General features: G+C 49.2%; 1 protein-coding gene across 6 annotated transcripts in view; it reads left to right on the top strand.

Moving 5' to 3' along the window:
• The window catches only part of ARAP1 (ArfGAP with RhoGAP domain, ankyrin repeat and PH domain 1), a 2,533,956-nt gene that overhangs the window by 658,803 nt on the left and 1,850,165 nt on the right, over positions 1-24,988 (top strand). The window lies entirely within an intron of this gene.

The raw sequence follows: 24,988 nt of genomic DNA, 5'->3' as shown, positions 1-24,988 counted from the left end.
TCTTGTAGTCAGTGCACTGAATTTGTCCTTTCACTTACTCCTCTCCCTTCTTTTCCTCACACTCCCCTTTTTCTCTTGCTCTCTCTGGCCCTCCAATGTTCTTCCATCTCGTGCCTACTCCAACGCTTTGTCTTCCTTCTCTACTACTCTCCCCACTCCACTACTCTACCAACCCTCTCCACCACTCTCCACTCCTCTCACCACTACTCTTCACTCCCCTTTCCTCTCCACGCCGCACACATGTCCACTACTATTCACCCACCTTTCCAGTATTCTCTACTCCTCCCTCTTTCACAGTCACTGTCCTTTCACTCTCTCATTCACTGTTGCTCACTTACTCCCACTTAAAACCCCCTACTCTCACACTTGATCTCAGTCACTCTTCACTCGCCATACACACACTCCCATCCAATTTCACACACCAACCAATACCTCACCTTTCACATGTAATCCTCCTCCACACTTCACAGCACTGTTCTTCCTCTGCCTGGACTCTCTGTTCTCTTTCTCCCTTGGCCTCACCCAAACAACTCACACTCCTGCTTCTTCACGTGTCCTTGTATTCCCCCCCCCCTTCCATTGGCCCTTTTGCTCAGCCTATTCCCTGGACAAAAGGCTGCTTTGCCTTTCCCCTTGGGGCGAGTTACATATTTAGGAAAACACAAAGCATCCTGGAAGCTTCACCCTATCTTGGAATGCAGGTCCAACAGTGTCCCATAATGGTGGCCGGCTTCGTGGAAAGTCAATTTCAGAGTCTGTTTTCTGTGCGAGATGGTTTTGCTGACTGATGGACCTCCATGAGCAAAATTCTGCTTGGTGCGTGTTTGCCACTGCCACTCTGGGCAGCATTGTAGAAGGTAGGTATGGGGCAGCCACGTACACGTTGAAGGGACAGAGACTGTGACGCTCCCAATTCCCTCACCCTGACTCTAGGACAGGACTGGTTCTGGCAAACACCATGGTAGGCCTTCTGCCCCAGGTTGAGAGGGGTCCCCCTCCCCTCTTGACAGAGTTCGGTACCTGACCCTGTGACATTTGTTAGTAATTTCATTTAGTGAGGGCGTGAGGGGTGCCCAGGTTCTATGGCAATGTTCCAAGCTTGTATGAGGTTGATCCAAACCTCCCTGCTTTTGGGTATGGCAAGTCTAAGGCCATGAGTTGCTGAAGGCAGACTCCACCAGCCAGCACTGGAGTGGTAAGTGCTTCACTAATTGGATGACGCTGTACTAATTGGATGACACTGTACTTGTTCTACCTTCTACCATTGTTCTACCTTCTCCTTTCTCCTCTTATAAGGGTGCCCTCACTTCCACTCTTGGCTTCCATGCCCTGTTTTTTCATTACTCCTTGTCATTAGGCTATTAGGTGGCGCAAGGACTGAAACTATTGCATTCGACTACAGGTAGGGAGAAATGGCATATGAGGAGAGGCACACAGCTTGTAGGTTTTGTTATTTGCCCACTCTTTGACTGCACAAGGCCATGCTAATCCTAATGGCCATTCCCACCCAGTTCCTGCCCCTCCTCGCATTGGCAATGCCAACAGTTTTGACTTGTGTATACGTATTAGGTACTTGCCAGGCACTAGTATTAGATACCCTGGTATTGGCACCATTTTGCACCTGATGCCATCAAGGACCAGTTAATCTCAGTATGGCAGTGCCTTTCCCATGCCTACACAGAAGCCCAAACTGTTGGCATGAATAAAATAAATATATAAAATAAAATGCCGGTTTTTATTTCCTCTTTCCTCCTCTTCAAATGTTTACTTTGCTTCAGACTCTTTCCACTCGCTTCCCCACCACCGCCTTGTACTCTTACGTCCTGTCCCCTTTCCTCCATACTGCATGGGCGTCCCTTGCTAGGGACGGGAGACAGAACCTTTTTCACCCGAAAAAACCTTCTTCCCCTTTAAATTTAGAGGCATGCGGGGGTCGGCCCTGGGAGCATGCGCTGCCCTGACTCCGTCCTCCAGCGCCACACCTCAGTCCCCTTTTCCACATCGACGGGAACGGGACGAATCCACCAGCACTCCTGGGTTTGGCTTCGACCATGTAATTCCACACGCGGATACTTCTTCTCTTCTGTCTTTTTGTCTTTTCATCATTCAGGTACTCAGTCCGCCGGCGTCACACTCCTCCCCGGTGCATGTTGATGTCTACAGGGTTCAGCAGGTGTCCATCCTGCGACAGGCTCTTTCCAACTTCAGTCCCCCATGCCCTCTGCCTATATTGCCTTGGCCCAGACCACGGCTGGCAAGCTTGTACCGCGTGCAACTCGCTTTCCTCGAAGTCTCTGAAGAACAGACTAGCCAGGTGGAGGGAGCTCTTCCAGAGATCGCCCCCAGAGGACCTGAAGGACTTCGTCAATCATCGATCCAGGCCCAAGGTAGGGCCACTCTTTTCCAGGACACCCCGCAAGGGAGACTCCTTTCCAAGGACTCACCCTGCGCGGGAGGAATCGCACAGGTTCTCACACCAGCACGAGTACCAAGGCTAATTCAGCTACCTGTCGGCAGGCCGAGGGGTCAGTGGATCCTCCCAGTGACAGTGGTGAGGGACCGGAAAGGTTCTCTTACCAGGTCTTTACCCGAGGGGTTACGCCCTTCTACAGGCAACATGTCAGAGAGGGCGCCTATACTCAGTTCTACCGGCAGATCCGCCGAGGGCGAAACGCCTTCTAGGCCTCGGCCTGAGGAACAGGATAGGCCTCATGATCCACACCCAAGAGTCCTGCATGAGGCTGGGCCCAGTGAGCCAAGCAACACGACGCAGCCACTGGAAGGCAGTTCAACAAGATGGCCACCGTTCCAGACATTACAGACACCCGCCCGATACTGCACCATGGAAGGGAGCAGGTGGAGGAACGAGTGTCAAGGTGGGACTGGTGTCAACCAGGTACATGGCCTACAGCCTATCCTTCATTTGCGCACGGCAGGTTCCCGCTGCTTCTTTACGGGCAGGGCATGTAACGGCTCCAGCAGCTGCATGCTACTGTCATGATCTCTGCTTCCAAAAGGTCAGGGTTTTCCCAACTCCCTTGGAAGCAGATCCATAACCCAGGTTCCGAGGGCCAACCAGTCCCAATTGGGACCTTTTGGACCCAGTCCTGGCGCCAGGCTCATAAATATGCCCAGTCCCAGCGCTGGAAGCGCCGGGCTCATAATGCTTGGGTGGACTTACATGCAGCAGACCATGCTGCTTACTTGCCTGCCAGCTGAGCCTCTGATCCTCTTCTGTTTGGAACTACTTTTCCTGTTGGGTGGGGCAGGAGCCACTCCCTAGATTCAGAACACTGGAACTCTTCTGGAAAGCAGGAACTCTTTTCTTACCAAGGCGTGGCTGTGGAAGGAGACACCTAAGCACTACAGGAGGCTATTTAAACCACACCCGGTGGATGAATCTTGCTTTGCGTTATTCTGCATCCTCTGCAGCAGAACGCTCATCGTGTCTTCTGCATCGGATCCTGGGCCTAAGGAAGAAGGCTTACCATCCTGAATCCAGTCTTCAGCAACACCTATAAAGACAAGAAAGAACAGGTTAGCATTCCGGCATCTGAAAGACAAAAGCTTACCAACTCTTCGCACGCTCCGGAGGCCTTTGGCGCTGCATCCTGCATCTGAAAGACAAAACAAGGTGCGTTTAAAGACATTGGGGAACTTTAATACTCACGTGCCATTACTCTAACCCAGTGGGTATTCCGGCACCCTGCAGCCGCTCCGAACTCGTACCTGCAAAATAAAAGACAGTTAGAGCGCATCGTGAAGCAGGTAACAAGCGCTTACTTACGTGCTTCCAGGCGCTTCTATTCATCACACGGACTCCATCTTCAACTCACTTCAGCCCGTCATCCGCCATCGCCGGCACCTGCAAAACAAGAGACATCATTACTAAAGACTTTAAAGACAATAGAACTACTCGAAACTTACCGTTCGTGCAGTAAACGACGGACAGCAGTCCTCTGAAGTCAAGAGGCCTGTGCTACCGATCCAGTGAAGAAACTGGTTACAGCACCCTGCCCCGAGGCAGATGGAGAGCTCGGCATTCACTTACCTAAGGTGAGAGCGTTAACCTTTGGGGGTCTACAGGAGAGCAAAAAAGGAAAGAGATAGGGACACCCCAGTAACCCCAGTTCATTAATCCCATATTTTCTATCTCCAGACATCTTACTCTTGAAGTCAGGCATACAGTGCACAGAGGTCCAGTCCAAAGAACCAACCGGGTGCTACACATCACCTTGGAAGATACGGTAGTCGCCCAGTCAAGACCGGCGCCTCTGCGAGAATCAGGTGAGCGTTACAGGTCGCAAAGCCTACCGCAAAACTCTCGCCCAGGCGCTATGGAAACCTCGGATACTGACCACCTAGCCCGGTTACTTGGGGAACTAAGGGCGGAAGTGCATGCAGCTCGTCAGGAAACGAATGCTCTAAGAAGGGAACTAATTATTTCCACGGAGAGAACAGACGGTCTTGCTAGACAATTGCTACAGTCTCAAGCCGGACAAACTCCGTTACCCGCATCAGGGGCAAATCTTCCTTCAACATCCTCTATGAATCCAGTGCAGATCAACCTACCTGGGAATGTACCTCTGGCTCCGCCCGAACGATTTTCTGGTGACCCAAAGAGGTTTGCAGTATTTATCAATCAGTGCCGGTTGCACTTCTTATGCCGGCCTGCAGCCTTTCCAACTGATCAAGCTAAAGTAGCTTTTGTACTTTCGTACCTTAGTGGCAATGCGGCAGACTGGTCGATCCCTCTAGTTAATCAAGATGATCCGGTTCTCCATGATTTTCAAGCCTTTCAGCTTAGTATGGAAAAACTGTTCGCAAGACATTCACAGGGGCAGGCCTTGGACAATGAGCTTCTTTCGTTGCGACAGGGTAATCAAGACCTTTTGGCTTATATTGCATCTTTCAATAGACTAATAGTGGAAACTCAATGGCCTGAGGACAAAAGGATTACGCTGTTTTATAGAGGTCTACGTGGAGAGCTCAAAGACGTTTTAGACCAAGTAGTGAATCCCCCATAAGACTGTTCGGATTATATAGACTTGGTCGTTCAAATAGATCATAGACTGCAGAACAGGAAGGCCGACCGTTCCAAGTTTGATGCTCGAGTATTTTCCAAACCGCCAACTCCTTCCAAAGGAGTAGACTCCGGGGAACCCATGCAAATAGGGGGTCTGAAAGGTCCTCTAACACAAAAGGAGCGGGAAAGGAGAAAACAGTTGCAATTATGCCTATATTGCGGAAACTCAGGGCACTTGCTTCGAGACTGTCCGGTGAAACCTGCCAAGAAGGCAGTGGGAGCTGCAGTTACCAAAGTTACAAACTCTGAGCAGGGAAACGACCTCGCCCGACAAGAATAGAGGTCCTCTTGCCGAGCGTGAAAACCAGTTCCGTGACCTCGCATTTCGTGATACCTATGGTCCTCATTAGCCCTGATAATCCGGATCGATTACATGCAATTGAAGCTTACGTCGACAGCGGTGCCATCGGCAATTATGTGGATCATGAGATGGTTTTGAGGATGAATCTAACTCTTTGTCCCAAGGCTGTAAAGGACGTCATTACTACAGTGGATGGTACGGAGATAGCCTCCGGGCCTGTAACGCATACCACTCAAGAGGTGACGCTAGTAAGTCAAGATGGACACCATGAGAAGATCGTGTTCGATGTGATCAAGGCCCCTCAGTTTCAGATTATTCTAGGAATACCTTGGTTAGAGAAACACAATCCTCTGATCGATTGGCGAGCAAGAACGGTCCAGTTTCCAGAATGTGTCTCTACTTGTCACCCTCCACCTGGTGTTGCACTGGCAGCAATTTCTTCAGAGACTCCCCAGTTACCTCCCGAATACCTTGAATACCAAGATGTTTTCCGGAAGGATCAGGCTAACACTCTACCTCCTCATAGGTCTTATGACTGCCAGATAGACCTGATACCTGGATCTACTCCTCCTTGTAGTAGAATTTATGCCCTCACCGAGCCTGAGAACCTTCACCTTCGACAATACCTGGATCAATACCTGGCGAATGGGTTTATTCATCCTTCCAAGTCCCCTGCTTCTTCAGCTTTGTTCTTCGTTCCAAAAAAGGAAGGAGACCTTAGAACTTGTATCGATTAAAGCTCCCTGAACCAGATCACCGTTAAGAATAGATATCCGTTACCTTTGATCCCTGAACTCCTGGACCAAGTCAGAAAAGCATGCATATATACAAAGCTGGATCTTAGAGGAGCTTACCACTTGGTACGAGTAAAAGAGGGCGATGAATGGAAGACTGCCTTCCGCACCAAGTATGGGCTATTTGAATATCAGGTCATGCCCTTCGGACTTTGCAATGCCCCGGCCGCCTTTCAATATTTTATGAACTATGTCCTCAGAGAGCTCATAGATGTGTGTGTTGTTGTTTACATTGACGACATCCTCGTTTATTCTTCATCGGAATCTGAACATCGAAAACACGTGAAAATGGTCCTCGAAAGATTGCGTCAACACAAACTTTTCGCTAAGCTGGAAAAATGTGTTTTCAACGTGACTGAAGTTGAATTCTTGGGATTCATATTATCACCTGGCGGAGTACGTATGGATTCAAAGAAGGTCGATGCAGTTCTCAAATGGCCATCACCATCCTCCGTAAAAGGTGTGCAAAGCATGTTAGGCTTCGCTAACTTTTACCGCAGGTTTATCCCCGAATTCTCTCGAATAGTCCAGCCCATCACTGCCTTGTTAAAGAAAAACAAACGTTTTGAATGGTCTACCGAGGCGGGACAAGCTTTCCAGGATTTGAAGACTAAATTTATCTCTGCACCAATCTTAAAACACCCTCGCCCCGAACTCCCCTACATCGTGGAAACTGATGCTTCAAGCCTTGCCATGGGGGCAGTTCTATCACAAAAGGACCCGGTAACCGATCAGTTGCATCCCGTGGCATTTTGGTCCCGCAAATTCTCGCCTCCGGAAATCAATTACACGATTACTGACAAGGAACTTCTGGCTATCAAGTCTGCCTTTAAGGCTTGGCGGCATTATCTGCTGGGGGCCCGACACACCGTTACTGTGATTACGGATCACCGAAACCTGCAATATTTGAAAACCGCAAAAGCCCAATCCTCTAGACAACTCGTTGGGCATTATTCTTTGCCGAGTTTGACTTCATAATTACCTATCGACCTGGTACAAAGAACGGTAAAGCTGATGCCCTTTCTCGGATGGGAGTGGAAGAACACTTGATCAACCCTAAACCTGTACCAATCATTCCCGAACAAAGAATTCTGGGTGTAATCGCCACAGAATCCATAGAGGAAGTTAAGGATAAAGCCAGGCAACTTGTAACTCCAGCAGACATACAGAATTGGCATCTGCAGGGAAAGGACTTTGCAGTAAAGGACAACTTATTGTATTTCCAAGAACGATTATACCTACCCAGCACAGATCTACAGAAAAAAGTAATCTCCTGTTATCACGATTCTTTAATGGAAGGTGATCCCGGGATGGCCAAGACCTCAGAAAAGATCAAGCGCTACTTCTGGTGGCCGTCTTGGAAAAAAGATATCAGAGACTTTATAATGTCCTGTGGAGTATGCGCCCAAAACAAGAGTCAAAAGGAAAGACCAGCAGGCCTCTTACGCCCTATTGACATCCCACCTCGCCCTTGGCATACGCTTTCTATGGACTTCATCACCGATCTACCTCCATGCTCCGGATACAATACGATTCTAGTAATCGTGGACTTATTCTCCAAGATGGCGCATTTCATCCCGCTCAAAGGCTTGCCAACAGCAGCAACTCTGGCCCGAGAATTTCTCGAAAACATCGTCCGACTACACGGTTTTCCTTCGGTTCTAATTTCGGATCGAGGTAGTCAATTTATTTCTCATTTTTGGCGAAGTTGCTGTCGGTCGGCTCAAATTGATGTGAGACTATCGACCAGTCACCACCCTCAGACCGACGGACAAACCGAGAGGACCAATCAAACTCTGGAACAGTATTTACGCTGCATGCTGCAACAAACTGAAAAAACTTGGAAAGACATCCTTTGGATAGCCGAATATGCCTACAATAACTCTGTCCATTCGGGAACTGGGAAAACACCGTTTTTTCTTTTGCACGGCAGTCACCCTCGAACCTCGGAGTTGGATCCCCTCCAAGATCTTGAAACATCAGCAGTAGACTACCTGCATTCTACAATCACCCAAGCCTTTAAGGAAGCTGTTTCTCACCTTCAAAGGGCTAAAGAACAATACAAGAAAGGAGCAGATCAACATCGGAAGGAAGCCCCTCAATATCAAGTAGGGGACCAAGTCTGGCTATCCACCAAATATCTACCTCTAAAAGGGCCACGCACATTCAACCCAAGATACCTTGGTCCCTATTCCATCACTACCATAGTAAACCCAGTAGCGGTCAAGTTGGACTTGCCCCCGCACATGAAGATACATCCGGTCTTCCACGTCTCTCTATTAAAACCCGTGCAACCTCAAACCCGACTAACTAAATCTCCAAAACCCATCTTAGTTGATGGAGAACTCGAGTTTGAAGTCAAAAGCATTCTGGACTCCAAGATCTCCAAATCTAAAATATTTTACCTAATTGACTGGAAAGGCTACGGCCCCCAAGAGAGATCCTGGGAACCTGCTGAATATGTCCACGCTCCTCGCCTAATCAAAAGATTTCACCGAACATTTCCTGACAAGCCCAAACCCCCGGAGAAGCCCGGTTTGGGAGGGGCCTTGAGGGGGGGTACTGTCATGATCTCTGCTTCCAAAAGGTCAGGGTTTTCCCAACTCCCTTGGAAGCAGATCCATAACCCAGGTTCCGAGGGCCAACCAGTCCCAATTGGGACCTTTTGGACCCAGTCCTGGCGCCAGTGGCACCAGGCTCATAAATATGCCCAGTCCCAGCGCTGGAAGCGCCGGGCTCATAATGCTTGGGTGGACTTACCTGCAGCAGACCATGCTGCTTACTTGCCTGCCAGCTGAGCCTCTGATCCTCTTCTGTTTGGAACTACTTTTCCTGTTGGGTGGGGCAGGAGCCACTCCCTAGATTCAGAACACTGGAACTCTTCTGGAAAGCAGGAACTCTTTTCTTACCAAGGCGTGGCTGTGGAAGGAGACACCTAAGCACTACAGGAGGCTATTTAAACCACACCCGGTGGATGAATCTTGCTTTGCGTTATTCTGCATCCTCTGCAGCAGAACGCTCATCGTGTCTTCTGCATCGGATCCTGGGCCTAAGGAAAAAGGCTTACCATCCTGAATCCAGTCTTCAGCAACACCTATAAAGACAAGAAAGAACAGGTTAGCATTCCGGCATCTGAAAGACAAAAGCTTATCAACTCTTTGCACGCTCCGGAGGCCTTCGGCGCTGCATCCTGCATCTGAAAGACAAAACAAGGTGCGTTTAAAGACATTGGAGAACCTTAATACTCACGTGCCATTACTCTAACCCAGTGGGTATTCCGGCACCCTGCAGCCGCTCCGAACTCGTACCTGCAAAATAAAAGACAGTTAGAGCGCATCGTGAAGCAGGCAACAAGCGCTTACTTACGTGCTTCCAGGCGCTTCTATTCATCACACGGACTCCATCTTCAACTCACTTCAGCCCGTCATCCGCCATCGCCGGCACCTGCAAAACAAGAGACATCATTACTAAAGACTTTAAAGACAATAGAACTACTCGAAACTTACCGTTCGTGCAGTAAACGACGGACAGCAGTCCTCTGAAGTCAAGAGGCCTGCGCTACCGATCCAGTGAAGAAACTGGTTACAGCACCCTGCCCCGAGGCAGATGGAGAGCTCGGCATTCACTTACCTAAGGTGAGAGCGTTAACCTTTGGGGGTCTACAGGAGAGCAAAAAAGGAAAGAGATAGGGACACCCCAATAACCCCAGTTCATTAATCCCATATTTTCTATCTGCAGACATCTTACTCTTGAAGTCAGGCATACAGTGCACAGAGGTCCAGTCCAAAGAGCCAACCGGGTGCTACACATCACCTTGGAAGATACGGTAGTCGCCCAGTCAAGACCGGCGCCTCTGCGAGAATCAGGTGAGCGTTACAGCTACCCCGTCAATATCGCCTACCACCCCTCCGGCCTGTGCGGACAATCTTTGAAAGGTTCCTCGGGCTCATTAAATCTCCTCGGATGGGGGTCATCCTCAGGGACGCCATCAGGGATGTGCTCCCGCCAATGGCTCCAGTGCCGCAGTACCGGTGCCCCAACCGATAGTGCAGGCGGTTCCATACCAGCCTCCGCTGCAGCCTCCGGTTCCCGTCCCCGCACCTCAGCCTGCGGCTCCCAGCACTCCTCCACCGGTGTTGGACCAACCGGACCCCCAGGTGACCACAGATGAGGAAGAGGACCCCGACACACTGTCATCAGCCAAAGCCTTCCACGAAAGTCTTGCAGGGCTGGCAAAGTACTTGGGCCTTCCTCAACCCAAGGTCGAACAACCAGCAGTGGGGGTCCTCGCCGAAGACCTCACGCTAGGTCCTGCAGCAAGAACGGGGATCCCGATGCAGAAGGACATTGTCACCTTGGCCAAAAAAGGCTGGCTCAAGCCCCACTCAGTCCAGCTGGTCAATCTACAACTGGACGCCAAGTACAGGCAGATGGAGGGGATACACTCTTGCTATCAGCCCATCCTCAGCCCCACTCCTCAGTGATTGCTGCGGAATAACTATGCTCCAAGCCTCAGTCGTCCTCGGCCTCCTCATCTGCGGCGCCGCTAGGCAAGGAGGAGAAGATCTTGGAGGCATACGGGAAGAAGCTGTATTCCAGCGCATCCTTACATCTTCGTCAAGCCAACGCGGATGCCATGCTGCCAGCTGTTAACCAAAGGCTGTGGCGGGAAATTGCGGATATCCCTCCTAGAGCCTCCGGCGCAGAGCCAATCACGTTTCAAGGCGGGACTGCCAGAGGCCAAGGTGGTGGCACAAGACATCATGGAGTCCACCGTGGCCCACATTGACACCTCTGGCCGGGCAATCTGCATTGCCATGGACATGACAAGAACAGCCTGGCTCTGTGCTACTAAATTCAACCCGGATGTCCAGGAACGCATCTTATACCTGCAGTTCGAGGGGGGTGACCTCTTCCACTCCACTAGAGACGAGGAGCTGGATAAAAAGAAAAACAGCTCACAAACGGCCAAGTCTTTATCCATCCTTACAAAGACGACGCCCAAAATGTACACCCAGTCACAGCAGCGCTCGGAGAAGGGGAGTACATATGGAGGGTTCTGTGGCTTCCAAGAGCAGGGATCCAGGCAGCCTTGCCGTTCGCCCACCCAACATTGGCGCAAGCAACAAAAAGGGTGATGAGGGGGGAGGAGTAAGGGCTTTTTCCAGTCCCCCTCCTCCGCAACAGCCTTAGAGGGAAAGAAGGCATGACACGCCCCCCGGGTCCCCGTATCTCCAGTGCACATTTCTTGGGCCAGAATTTTGCTGACCCCTGCATCCTCTCTGTAGTATCCACGGGGTCCCGCCTACGCAGCCTGTCCTCCCTCCATCCCTCCACTCCCACAGATTGGGACAGCAACTCTTTCGGTGGCGATCCGGTCGCTCGTTGAGAGCCAGGCAGTGAAGGAAGTCCCAGCCTCCCAGAGAGGCTTGGGCTTTTACTCCAGGATTTTTGCCATTCAGAGAAAGAACCAGGCGAGCCGGAGAGTTGTGCTGGACCTTTCCACCCTCAACCTAAGATGGTTATGCCAGCTTTAATAGCAGAGACATCGTGCAAGGGAGACTGGATGTTCTCCCTGGATCTGTCTGAAGGAAGCATACTTGCAGGTCCCGATCTGGCAGCCTCATCGTTCCTTTCTATGATTCAGGATCATGGGCTACCATTTCCAATACAAGGTGCTCCCTTTCGGCCTCAACTTGGCCCCTAGGGTCTTTACCAGGCTGATGAATGCAGTGGCGCCCCTCCTCAGGGCCCAGGGCCTCCACATCTACCCATACTTCGATGACTGGCTTGTCAGGGGGACATCTCCGGAAGCGGTGCACCACACTTCCCATGCTCTCATGAACACACTGCACAATCTGAGCTTTTCGCTGAACCTCAAGAAGTCGCAGCTGCAGTCTATGCAGAGCATGACCTTCTTGGGCCTCATCTGGGACACTTGGTCCGAGAGTTTTTTTTCCTCCGGAGGACAAGATCAGGGACATCAAGAGGGCCACTACTCACTTCGAGGTGACATCGGCTGGTGGTACCAACACTTACTGGGTCTCATGGCGGTGCTCCTATTAGCTGTCCCCCACACGAGACTCAGGATGAGGAGAATACAGCTGCATTTTGCAGCATCTTGGAACCAGGAACGGGGCTCTCAGGCAGAGATGATCAACGTTACTCTATCTCTTCATCCGGACCTCACATGTTGGTGCAGGGACTACAACCTGAGGATGGGGAAACCCTTCCGGCAACCTACCCCTCAGGTCATCATCACCACGGACTACTCTCTCTCGGGATGGGGGGACCACCCTGGACAACCACTGCATCGATGGCACGTGGACACGGCAGGAGCAGAAGTACCACATCAATTGGCTGGAACTGAAGGCCATCTGGCTAGCGCTCAGGGCCTTCCTTCCCATTATCGGAGACAAGGTTGTCCTCATCCAGACAGACAACTCGACCAGCATGTACTATGTCAACAAGCAGGGAGGTGCCAGATCCCCTCCACTGTGCAGACTGGCCGTCAGCATGTAGGAATGGGCCCTGGAAAACGACATCTACCTCACGGCTGTCCATCCTCTGGGGAAATCCAACCTGGAGGCAGACAGGCTCAGCAGATTGGGAGTGGACAATAACGAGTGGCAACTAAATGACCTCGTGCTGCGGGAGATCTTCAGCAGATGGGGACACCCCCAGGTGGACCTCTTTGCCACCTGGGACAACAAGAAGTGCCAACATTTCGCCTCCTGGCAGGGGCACGGCCCGGCTCCCTGGGTGATGCATTTCAGATTAAGTGGAACGGCATAACAGCATACGCTTTCCCACCCACACCGCTGATACACAGAGTGATATGCAGGATCAAGGAGACTCGCCACCTCAGCTTCATCTTAATAGCACCATGGTTGTCAGCCAGACATGGTTCTCTGAGCAGCTCAGCCTCTCGGAGAGACCACCTATCCACCTTCCGACGGGCCCAGCACATCTTCTGGCGCAACTGGGGGGCAGGGTCATCCACCCCACGCCACAGAAACTAGCCCTCACAACATGGTTCCTGAGCAGGTCGCGATAAGACACCTCAGCCTCTCCCAGGCTAATCTAGAGATCATACAGGGCGCGCGCAAGGAGCAAGGCTACCAGGGCCCAGTATAAGAGCAAGACCAGGTTCTGCCACTTGGCAGACTCTAAGAATATCGACCCCCTGGCATGTACGTTGGACGACTGGCTCTTCTTCTCGGCACACCACGCCCACGCAGGCGTGCAGGTCGACACTTGCTGCACTTACCTGTCAGCCATCGGGGCCTACAGAAACTCAGAGGAAGAGGTGTTCTCCTCCTCCCATCCGATTGTCCAGAAGCATTTGACGGGACTCGCCAGGCTCTACCCGCCCATCAAGAGGCCACACCCTGTATGGACCTCAACATAGTCTTGGGTGTCCTGGCCCACAAACCATTCAAGCCAATGCCGTCCGCAGACATCAGACTGGTCACCATTAAGACGTCCTTACTGGTCGGCCTCACCTCGGCTTGCAGAGTCTGTGAAATCCAGGCACTGGTCGCCTCAGAACCATATACTACATTTCACAAGGATAAAGTCGTCCTCTGAACTCACCCAGCATTCCTGCCTAGGGTGCCGTCTGCTTTCCACCTAAATGAGGAAATAGTGCTGTCTACATTTTTAGCTGATCCTAAAGATGAGGCACAGAGAGTTCTGCACTGCCTCGATGTCCGGCGTGCCCTGAAATTCTACTTGGACAGGACCAAGGGCTTCCGCAAGTCGGATGCTCTATTTGTCACCTTCAGGGGTTCAAGACCGAGTTATCAGGCATCCAAGGCCTCCATAGCCCTGTGGATGGTCTCGGCCATCAAGGAAGCATACGAGGTACAACATAAGCCACTTCCGGCCAACATGCACACCTACGCGGTCAGAACCAAGGCAACGGCCATCGTATTCCAACGGCATGTCCCCTGGCAAGTCATAAGCAGGGACACCACCTGGGCCTCCCCTTCGGCTTTCTGCAAGCACTACTGTTTGGAAGCCGGCTCTAGTTCAGACGCGGCTTACGGACAGGCGGTTCTTAGAAACCTGTTTGCTTAAGGAGGGTCTCACCACCCTGGGGCTACATTCAGTTGTAATCGCCCATGCAGTATGGAGGAAAGGGGATGGGACGTAAGAGTAATTATAAGTTACTCACCGTAATGACTAACAAACTCTTAGTCCTTAGTCCCCTTTCCTCCATACGTCCCACCATCCTCCCCCCTAATAAAACTGGTGTCATTAGGCAATGTTAATATATTGTTGATGCGTCTGTGGGGACTGAGGTGTGGCGCCGGAGGGCGTAGTCAGGGCAGCTCATGCTCTTAGGACTGCACCCCCGCGCGCCTCTAAATTTAATGGGGAAGAAGGTTTTTTCTGGTGAAAAAGGTTCCGTCTCCCTTCACTAGGAAGGGACACCCATGCAGAATGGCGGAAAGGGGACTAGTCAGTACGGTGAGTAACTTATAATTTTTCCATTACCTCATCTCCAACTTCCTCTGAGCTTACTCGCTTTGTTCTTCCCCTCCTCCTACAGCAAATCTTTTCCATCCTCCTCATTCTCTCTCTCCTCCTTCTCTCCTTTCTTCTCCATCACCTCTGTTTCTTCTCTTCTTCTCCTGCCCCCCATTCACTCTGTCAACTATTCTCTGCTGTTAATAAGCCCCCCTTGCTTGCTCCAGCCACTAGCATCCTCATCCGGCAAAAGATAAAGGAACTTTTCATAAGCTTGTGGGTCTGCCTGTTGTAAGGGTGCAGAAGTAACGCTCAGACACAATGGTGGCATGTTTTTGGGCAGAGACTTTTATTATTCAAGAAAAGAGTTAGTGAAATGCCCCTCTGTATCTAAAAATAAGAGGAGTTTCCCTGTTCATAGATAACTAATGAAACGATCAAATGTCTGAAACCTAAGTCCATCCCTGTCGTTTCTCAAAAGCCTAATGTTTTCCTTAACACTAATAACTGAAAAGAACTGTGCAAGGATGATCTTTTCCTAAATGTAAATAGTTCTTTGTGGTTCTAACCAGCCACAATAAATGTTCCCAGTCTCTTGGGTGATCCTTTCGCCTCGATTCATGTTGGCTCTACTTTCTTTCCTTTTGGGCCTCTCGAGCCTGTATTCTCTCAAGTAAAGGTCTGTGCATAATTCACAAGAATGGGTTTCTTGTATCCACATTGCTTTATGCCAACAACTTGGTAGATTCCCCTTTCCAAGTATGGGATTCCTGGATTAGTTACTGTTCTGTTACTTTGGGTGCTAGAACCAGACTCACAATATTTAGAACAGCTTGGTTTAGTCTCCTAGCAAGCAGTTCTCTCACTTTGGGTGCAGGTCCCAGACTCGCAATATTCCTTCATATGGTCCCAGACCCTCATATCACTTTGGGTCACAAGTCCCAGACTTGCAATGCTTGGAATGGTTTGATTTACTCTCCTGCCAAGTAATTATCTTCTCATGAAAGTGGTGTCCATGCCTTGGGTCCCAGACCCACTTATCACTTTGGGTGAAGGTCTCAGACTTGCTGTATTTGTTCGCAGGGTCTCAGACCCTGTTATTCAATCTTCTGACATCACCCCCTTGCTTCCCTGGACCTCCAGCACCTCCCTGGAAACCTGGGTACCTATTTTTCTTTTCTTTGCAGGTTCTGGAATCGCCTGGACAGCTAATCTCTTCCTTGAGGCTCCGGTAACATTTGGTGAACAGCCAATTTCTGCCACGGCCACGCAGTAGTCCGCTTCTCTCCGGCTGCACGTCCCCCATCTCAGACTAACTGCTGGGATGCTGGGAGGATTGTCTCAGCAATCGTTCGATCAGTCCTTCCGTCCTTGACTACCTTTGGGATTTTCCTCTCCTCCCCTTCCGGCTGCCCTTCTGGCTCTCGCCTGCTCGGCCGTTGTCCGACTGACCGGTCTCCTCCTCTGAGGATAGCTCTCCCTTCTCGTTTCAGCTGAGCCGTATTTGAACTCCTACGCGTGATGGTTGAATTGCTTAGGACCAATCATACACAGTGAGGGACTAGAATGCTCTCTCTGCTTCTTCAGAGTGATCTTTGTACTCCAGGAGATCTTCTTCTTCACAGTACTAATAATAGAACAAGTAATACATTTTCTGATGTTTTAGTCCTTTCCAATATATTAGGTGCCTAAATCAAGGGGGGTGCTGGGAGTCTCTCTGCCAGACATTAGTCCTGGTTACGAGAGCCTTGCCCAGATTCTTTAGCTCACTATCTTTCACAGAGGAGAAATATCTCAAACATGTCCGTCTTTGTCCTGCCCAGGGGCAGTCCGGCACTGAAATTCTTGGCAATTCTCCTCTGAACAAGAGTACCAACTGCAACCCCAGACACGTGTTTCGATCTGGTTGGACCTCATCAGTAGGGTGGAGCTGTGCCTCTCTAAGAATAGTGAGCAAGGGGTCCACGTCTGGATTCCCCTAGTAACTTAGGGTGAGACCCAAAGTTACTTAAATATGCATAAAACAAGGGGGCTCCTGGGAGTGTCTCTGCCAGACATTAGTCCTGGTTACCCCCTTGTTTTTTGCAATATATTAGGTGGACTAGCTTGACAATAGAACATATTGGTCCTATTAACAGAGGAAAGGTGGACTTGAAATAGGAACATTGTTTGCAGTACTAAGGCAGGGTTACACTGCGTTCTTTGAGTGATCTTTAATCCCATAAGGGGTTACCTCCCCCATGTGATCCTCCCTCGGTGCACCACCCCCAGGGGAACTTTTGTACTGTGGACACACCGCCCTGGCCCCATGGGAAAGGTCTCCCCCTAGAGGAAAAGAGACGACCTCCTCAGATTCGCCACACCGCGTAGGCATCAATTGCCGAACAACACTAAGCTGTGTCTTCTCCTCTGCTTAGGAAGATGCGAGCTCTCTGAATTCAAATGCATTTTCTCAGCAGTTCCCTTTTTTGCTCAGGCGAGCCTTGATGGGGTAATTTCCCCACCTTGCCTGCCACATATGTGACGGTGTTGCTGTAGGATGACTAAGCGACACTTGACATTCCTCCAGCTGTCCCCTTTGCTACTATGAGCTCCCTGCCGCCAGGCTCAGGACCAGCTTGACACCACCTTAGTAAAAAACAATCTCGAATAGCAGCAGTTTCAAGTTCATTGAGGACCAGTACTTGTTGTCTCTTCTATGGGTACTTCCATCACCACTTCTTGGTGCAGTCCTGGTTGGTCACTGACAAACATTTAAGCAAAGTCCATGATGCTGATTTGACTCCTGCGTGTCACTGCACCAATTGGCATTGATAGAGGCTTTTCATTTCCATTTCCACCAAAGGCATAACTAATCTAATCACGAAACGTCAGGCAATGTTCAAAATGACTGCATAGGGGATCCTTTGGGGGCAGTGAATTGAGATGCAAAGTGCTCTCTGTGGGGGCTAGTAATTAGTATGTTTTCTTGTAAGTCTTTTGTTTGTGTCTTGGGGAATATGCACATGGTTTTCTTTCCCCAGAAATGTCTCTATCTGCCAGAGTCATCCTCCCGTTTGTCATTACTAGATGGTACTTCATTGCTGAACCTCTGGGATCCCCTCCCAACCCAGGTGTCCCTCTCGCTGGGGTTCCCTCCACATGTCCTATCTTGAGATCCTTAGCAGCATGTAGGATGTTTTCTCAAGGCTGGTGATGGCTGGGGATCCTTTGGGATCCTCGGTCTACCTCCTACAGGCACTACATCACAGAGTGGTAGTGGCACTCATCCCTCAGGGCCACGCCAGTTCCATTACCCATCTTAAGACATAGAACATCCTATGCTGCACGTTGGGAAAAGTAATTACAGTGCCAAAGTGGCTAATAAAAACTGTTAGAGAAAGAAAGATCAGGCACTGAATTTTTGAAATTGTTGTCAAACTACTAAGTGTCTCAGAAATATTGTTCAAGAAAGAAGGCTCTGGTGTAGATTGTTGAAAGTGTCGACATTGTACAAAAGATTGTGATACAAGGGAAACTCAGGCACTGCTTTCTGGGGGACAAAATATTGATGTGTTGTGAAATAGATTGATTTCAATGCTTAGACCTTTCATGTGGGAAATGAATGGCATTTCCCAAACAAATGATATATGGGTTTCATGAGCACCATCCTGACACAACTAAGAAAGAAAGTTCTGTTTCATAAACTAAATAATAGTTTTGGGAAGTGTAATAATAACATTTTCTGTGAATCTCTTTTGCCAGTGAGTTACAGTTAAGAATTCTGAGTTAAGTATCATTCACTTACCATCGAAGTTCCATAATTCGAGGCTAGTAAATGTATTCTTTTTTTCTCGTGTGGCACAAGGAACTTAGCCTCCAAGTTCCAGGATTCAGTGCTGGTCGGGAAAATGTCTTTCTCAAGTTATGCCAGGTACGTTGTCTCCAAGTTCCAGGATTTAGTTCTTCCCAACTTTTGTGCTCACACCTGGAACTAGATACTTTGTCTTCAGATACCAGGATTCAGTGCAGTGATGAATTACTAGGGAATTTATTGGAGTGAATCCATCTCAGAAGGCTGTTGGCCCCAGCAGTAGTTTGTTCATCTGAAGAACCCTTCAGAGAGGAAAGGGTAGGGTCTCACTTGAGCGAACTAAGGGGGCATCTGATGGAGATGGTCAAGCTCTGAGAACCACAACAGAAGTGCAAAGGAGCGACACCTACACCAGCAGGTCCTTTGTATTTCCGTCACTGAGCCTGTGAACAATGAGGATAAGGATGAAATTGCCCATACCTATCAGAGAGTAGACAGAGCAATGTCTGTCAATGCTAAAGGCTGACTAGAGCAGAATGGGACAAAGGGATGTAAAACTGCTAAAGCCGAGCGAGGCATGCTGAAGAAATTCTAATGTGCGAAGCCAAGTGAGAGAACATAGCAGAAGAGAAGAATCAAAAGAAATGTGGCAGGTAGGACAAAACAGGTGTTAAACGCTGACAGACAGGTCGGAACACCTGGGGAGTGGTGGAAGGCAATTTGAGAGACTAGTCTTGGCTTCCATGGGAGGAGAAACTGAAGTAAAACCTACACGCTTGGATCGGTGGTAGGAGGTCCAAAGTACCTTGGGAAAAGCAAAATTGTAAAAGATAAATCCGAGGCAAACTGCTGCCAGATTTTATATGCATCATATGTTTTCCCAGAGGGATGTCAGAAAGCCATCCAAGCAAGAAATCCCTTCTGGTTTTTGGCTTCACTTTCTGCCTGGAACTTCACTTCCAGCAGCCATCTTGGATTGTTGACATCACTTCCAGCGGCCATCTTCGAATGGTGACATACTTCCTGTGGCCATCATGGATCGGTGACATCACTTTCTGTGGCCATCTTGGATCAGCATCTTCACATGAAGGCCACAAGAGGATCCTCTGGGAACACCAATCGAGAAGAATTTGCCTCATTGCAGCAACACCAGGGACAATTTGTGAGAGACCAAACACTGATGGACTAGGAGATCAGGTGACAACAGAGTTTGTCATCTCTTCTGAACTCCCTAGGAGCATCCAGCCATGGCGGCCCCAGTTAAGGGTTGAACAGTGAAGGATGAAGACCAGCCTGTTTGCCTATGAGCCTTTGCTTGCTGTGTCCTGCTACTTGTCTGTAAGTAAGTACTGAAGCTTCCTTGGTTCTTCCTTGGCTCTCCCAAACAAAACGTGGCATACTCTGGAAAGCCTCTACTGGAAAGAATTATTGAACTTACTGAATTGTGTTCCAGTACAAGTGGTAAGACAAGAACTGGGCTTGATCTTTTTACTTGCATTAGTTAAATGGAAGACTCGAACACTGTATCGAAAATGTCTACTCCCGAGACCACCAAGAGGCTTTTCTTTACAGAAAGGAGCACTTGCAACTGGATCTGATCAGTCTTTACGTGATTGGAAATGTGCCTGTATGGAAGTCCTGAACAGTTTAGACACAACAGAGGCCCAACTGTTGACTAATCCAGTATCAATAGAAATCAACATCTGGAGGCAAGACTGGATAGCGACACAAGAGCATGTTAGGCAGAAACCTGTGCAGTTCCCTTAGGGACCACTGCAAAAGGCCTAGGACTACAGGTGTTGGCAGTAAACCCAATTGGTAGCAGTCTGTACCACCCAGATTTACCTAGTAGCTGTGGCAGAGCAGCCAGACTTCTCTCGAGAAGAGTTAGACAGTATATAGAGTATACAAAATAGGTACCAAAATACAGTAGCACAAGTAAACACTGACCAGAGCTTTGGTATAAAAGTATATAATTATTTATTTAAAAACACACTTGTAAAATAAACTAACTATGGCAAGCAAGTTCAAACACAGTCACTATCAATATATATACATCCCTGATTACTTATTGAACAAGTCTTAGTTAAAACACCACTTATTTGCAGACAGAGGTGAGCGCTTAACCTAAGATGACACTCCAATAAGTTAGTTAAAAAGGGAGGGAAAAGGCAGAATTAGGAAAGCACACAATACCAACACTTTTAAAAGAACCACAGCAAGTCAGAAAAGGCAGAGTCTACTGTAGAGCAAGAAGGTTCATAGGCCAGGGCCACACTTGGAGAGAGCAAGGCGGAATGTGTCCAAGATCACACAGTTGAAATATACTTTAAAACTCTTTGCAGATAGTTCAAAAAGAGTTGGATAAGTTCAGAGAAAGTTAGTTAGCAGGTCCCAGGTCACCCCAGGATAGAGAGTCAAGGATTTACGGGACACCTTGAACAGTCTGTTGCAAGGGAGACCAGGCGGAACACAGTACCTAAAATGGTGAGAAAGCTCCAGCGGGGGCAGTTGTTCCTGGCAGCGGGTGCAAGTCGGTGCTTCGTCCAGGGGAATAGAGGATCTTGACGTGGAGGAAAGCTGGAGGTCGTGCACTGCCAGGGAAGAAACCAGCCGTAGAGTTTCCCGGTTAAAAGGTACTACTACCCTTTTATCCGCGGTTGTGGTGAAGCGTGGCTATCCGGCCGCCGGGGTGCTTGGCATGGGCGATTCGACCACGAGACGATCCAGGAAGGTGAAAAGAGGGCTAACTGGTTATCCCCACCAGTTCAGAGGAACAAGACTCTCCGGGATCAAGATTTTCTCTGTCGTCGGGAAGTGGTGATGCGATTCAGCAGGGCTCCACCGGTGATGTCATCGTTGCAGGTCGGCTCAGCTTCTCCCTCTTCGGATTCTTTGGTCCTGTGGCGACTTCTGAAGTTCCAGTCCCCAAAGCCCTGCTTTTATGCAGAAAACCCCCATTCATCAGTCCTAGTCACTCAAACATGCTAAGTGGTGAGCCGGGCGGCTCAACACTGGGCCAATCACACAAGAGTGCGACTTGAGTTGCCGAGGCAACTCAGTTCAGGGTGCCTAAACCCCCCTCCCGCACATCCTGTAGACCCAGACAGAGTGGCACCACTTTTGGTGGCTCTGTGCAGAAGCCCGCCAAAAAGTGGAACAAAGGGCTCGACTTGGGTTGGAGATATAGAGGCGAACACAAACGCCATTTTAAAACCGAGTCCTGGCAAAAAGACCCAACCGGGGAATAAATATTAAATAAATAACCCAGCGGTATCTTTAACATTGCACCAAAAAAGTGGTGCGTTTAAAGTGAATGGGAAATTCCCATAGGAAATATTCCAGTGGAATATTTTGCATTGGTAACCACTGCCACCAGCCAGAAACTCGACGAGGGGGGACTGCACAGCGCCCCCTCGGAAAACAGACCCAGGGGCAATCTAATTACCCCTACCAGTACTTCCACAATATGATGGTTTGTACTGGTTCTGTTCACAATTTAAGATTAGTAAAGTCAATGGTGACTTTACATGCCCTGGCAGACAGTAGTCAGTCCCAGGGTATGGAGTCTATGTTTGGGGGTCACTATGACACCCCTGTGTTACTGCACTGAGGGTGCTGTGTAACACACTTACCAAAAACACATGAAACCCTATGGAGTAAAAGACCCCATAGCCCATAAAACACATTACAAAGTCAAAGGATATCTCAAATCATGTCTAAGAGTGGGAGAAAAAGAGTCTCACTCTTAGCAGGCGAAAGAAATGAACCCCAAAAATCCAGCAAAGCTGCTGGGAGACTCACTAGGTTTGGGAAATTAGCCTTAACAGAGAATTCTCCCTAACAGACCATTCTCGCCAGTTTAAACTATACGCCAACGGTGTTCCGGCGGGAATACCTTACAATACACTCCCAAAATATCTGATAAAATGCCACAGTGTTTTCCTGAGGACACAATGCATGAGATTCCGACTGAACTTATACCCTAGCCTAGAGGTTTTAACAAAAAGGAGTAAAATGAATGAAAGAATTGCCAGATGTAGACTTTGTAAAGTAGACTATGAAAAACCAACTTTGAAACATTTACTGTTATTCTGTAGAACTCCACAGGACTTATAACACAGATTTTCGGGAGACTAAAACGACCTCAATAGAGGAATGGTGGACTATTTTAATGCAGGCGGAAAGGATATCTTTAATCATTGCTTTGATATTCTTTTTGGGGAAAAAGTGTTCGAACTGATCAATATACAATAAGCAATGATTGTGAGGTGTTCAAAGATAAGAAACTGGTTTCTCCTTAAAGAGGTCCGGGTCCTCTATGTGGATAATAATTCTCTTGTCTTCTATTTTACTGTTTGCATTTTCATATGGAAGTTGAAAGACTTAATCAAAGTCAACCACCAAAATAAAAAAATCTTTTTTTTTTTTAAAGAGTACCCATTATTGATTCTTCTTAGCCTGAAAAGTGCATGGTCGAGGATGAAGCTATCTCTTCCTTTCCCTCCTATTTCTCTCTCCACTATCCTCTGCTCAGAACCATCTCAACTCTCTCCCTATTCCTATCATCTCTTCTCCTCTCTCACTACTTGTTCTGACTTGAGTGTCGTGTAGACCGTTGAGACCTCCGTCCCCAAGTGACACACAGGGAAACCAAAAGAAACCCGCTGTGCGACCTTTGGGGCCACAGGTGGGAGATGTTACTTCCCGGATCCACGGAACCTCTGGAACACCGATGCTGCTGCAAAAAGAACGAGGTTAAGTACCAGGCAATTACAATATATCACAAGAACCAAAGGATTTGAATAGTCTTACCTATCCGGTGTTTGGAAAACCCAGGAAACCTAGGAGGGAGGTTCGAGACTCAGATGAGGCGGTCCCTAGAACAAGAGGAACGCAGGCAAGCGTGGATACAGGATAAGCCACCTGAATAGCTGAAGGCGTAACTTGAATCCCAAGAGGGAAATAGCGTAGAAGTTCAACAAAGTACCAAGGGATGATCCGAAGACAAAGTGAGGGACGTGTCGAAATCCAGTAATAGGTAAGCAGTTCCAAGCAAAGGTACAAAAGGATAATCCGAAGGAGTCCAAGAGAGAGTTCCAAGATCAAGGTAAACCAGTAGTGTTTGTCAAAACGTAGCGCCAAACAGGGTCTGAAGACAGCTGAGAAGCGATGAGTGCTCCGTGCATCAGGCTTTAAATACTGTGCGTTTCGGGGTCATGTGACGTCCACCAAGGTCACGTGGGAAACGCCACTCTGAATCACGTGAGCAAGTGAACGATCGGCGTGGAGGTGTTCCGCCGCCCCTTCTGCTGTATGTTCTCCATGGCAACTGCCAATGCAGGAAGGGTTGCAACCGAGCCCGTAAATTGTACCTGGTACGGAACTTTCGGTCCTTTGGGTAAACCAAATCACATGAGCCTCGAACCCTGGAGGGAGCTGTGTGGGAACCCAAGGAAGGTGTTGGGGAGATGTGAGCAGTGTTCTGGTGTGCAGAGGATCGTCTAACATAGCCCCTCCCAACGGCCCACGACCCCGTGGGCAGGACGGGTGATCCTTATGGAACCGGGCTACCAACCGAGGAGCGTCAAGATCCAAGGCGGAAACCCAAGAACGCTGCTCCGGTCCATAACCCTTCCAATCCACCAAATACTGTAGCCTACCCCTAAACCAACGGGAACCCAAAACAGCTGACACTTCAAAAACATCAGGGGAGGCCAGAGACACCGGGGCTGCCAGGGCCCGAAGGCGGGAAGAATCAGGACATGGCTTGAGGAGAGAAACATGAAAAACAGGATGGATACGCCAAGAACTCGGGAGAACCAGACGAAAAGCCACTGGATTCACAACCTGAGAGATCACATACGGACCAACGAAGCGAGGCAGAAGTTTCCGACAACCCACCAGGCGAAGGTGACGGGAAGACAACCACACCCTGGAACCCACCGCAAGGGGAGGAGCAGCCAAGCGCTTGCCGTCAACACAGGACTTCATAGCGGCCTTTGCTTCAGTAAGATGGACCAAAGTACTAGCATGAACAGCAGACAGATCCCTAAAATAGGCCGTGGCCGCAGGATTCAAAGAGCTGAGGCGTCAGGGACAGGCAAGACCTCCTCGTGTTGGCCATAGAGGGTGTAGAAAGGAGAAAAACCTGTAGCAGAGTGAGCCGCGTTATTGTATGCGAACTCGGCCAGCCGTAAAGCACTCAACCAGGAGGCCTGCTGCTGCAAGATAAGACAACGAAGATACTGCTCCATAGATTGATTCGTCCTTTCAGTCTGCCCATCAGTCTCAGGGTGATAGGCCGAAGAATACCTGGTATCGATGCCAAGTAGTTTAGTCAAAGATCTCCAAAAACGAGAGGTGAACTGTGATCCACGATCGGAAATAATGACAGAAGGAAGCCCAAACAACATGAACACAGATTCAAAAAACAACTCCGCCAAGACTGGGGCCGAAGGGATCCCCCTACAAGGAACAAAGCGAGCCATTTTTGTGAATGTGTCTACCACCACCCAGATGGTGTCAAAACCCCATAC

The sequence above is a fragment of the Ambystoma mexicanum genome, chromosome 7q (assembly GCF_040938575.1).
Source record: "Ambystoma mexicanum isolate Mex_15411 chromosome 7q, UKY_AmexF1_1, whole genome shotgun sequence".
NCBI classification, from domain to species: Eukaryota; Metazoa; Chordata; class Amphibia; order Caudata; family Ambystomatidae; genus Ambystoma; species Ambystoma mexicanum.
Note: the sequence above shows the minus strand (reverse complement) of the source record. Positions and strands in the feature narration are given on the sequence as shown.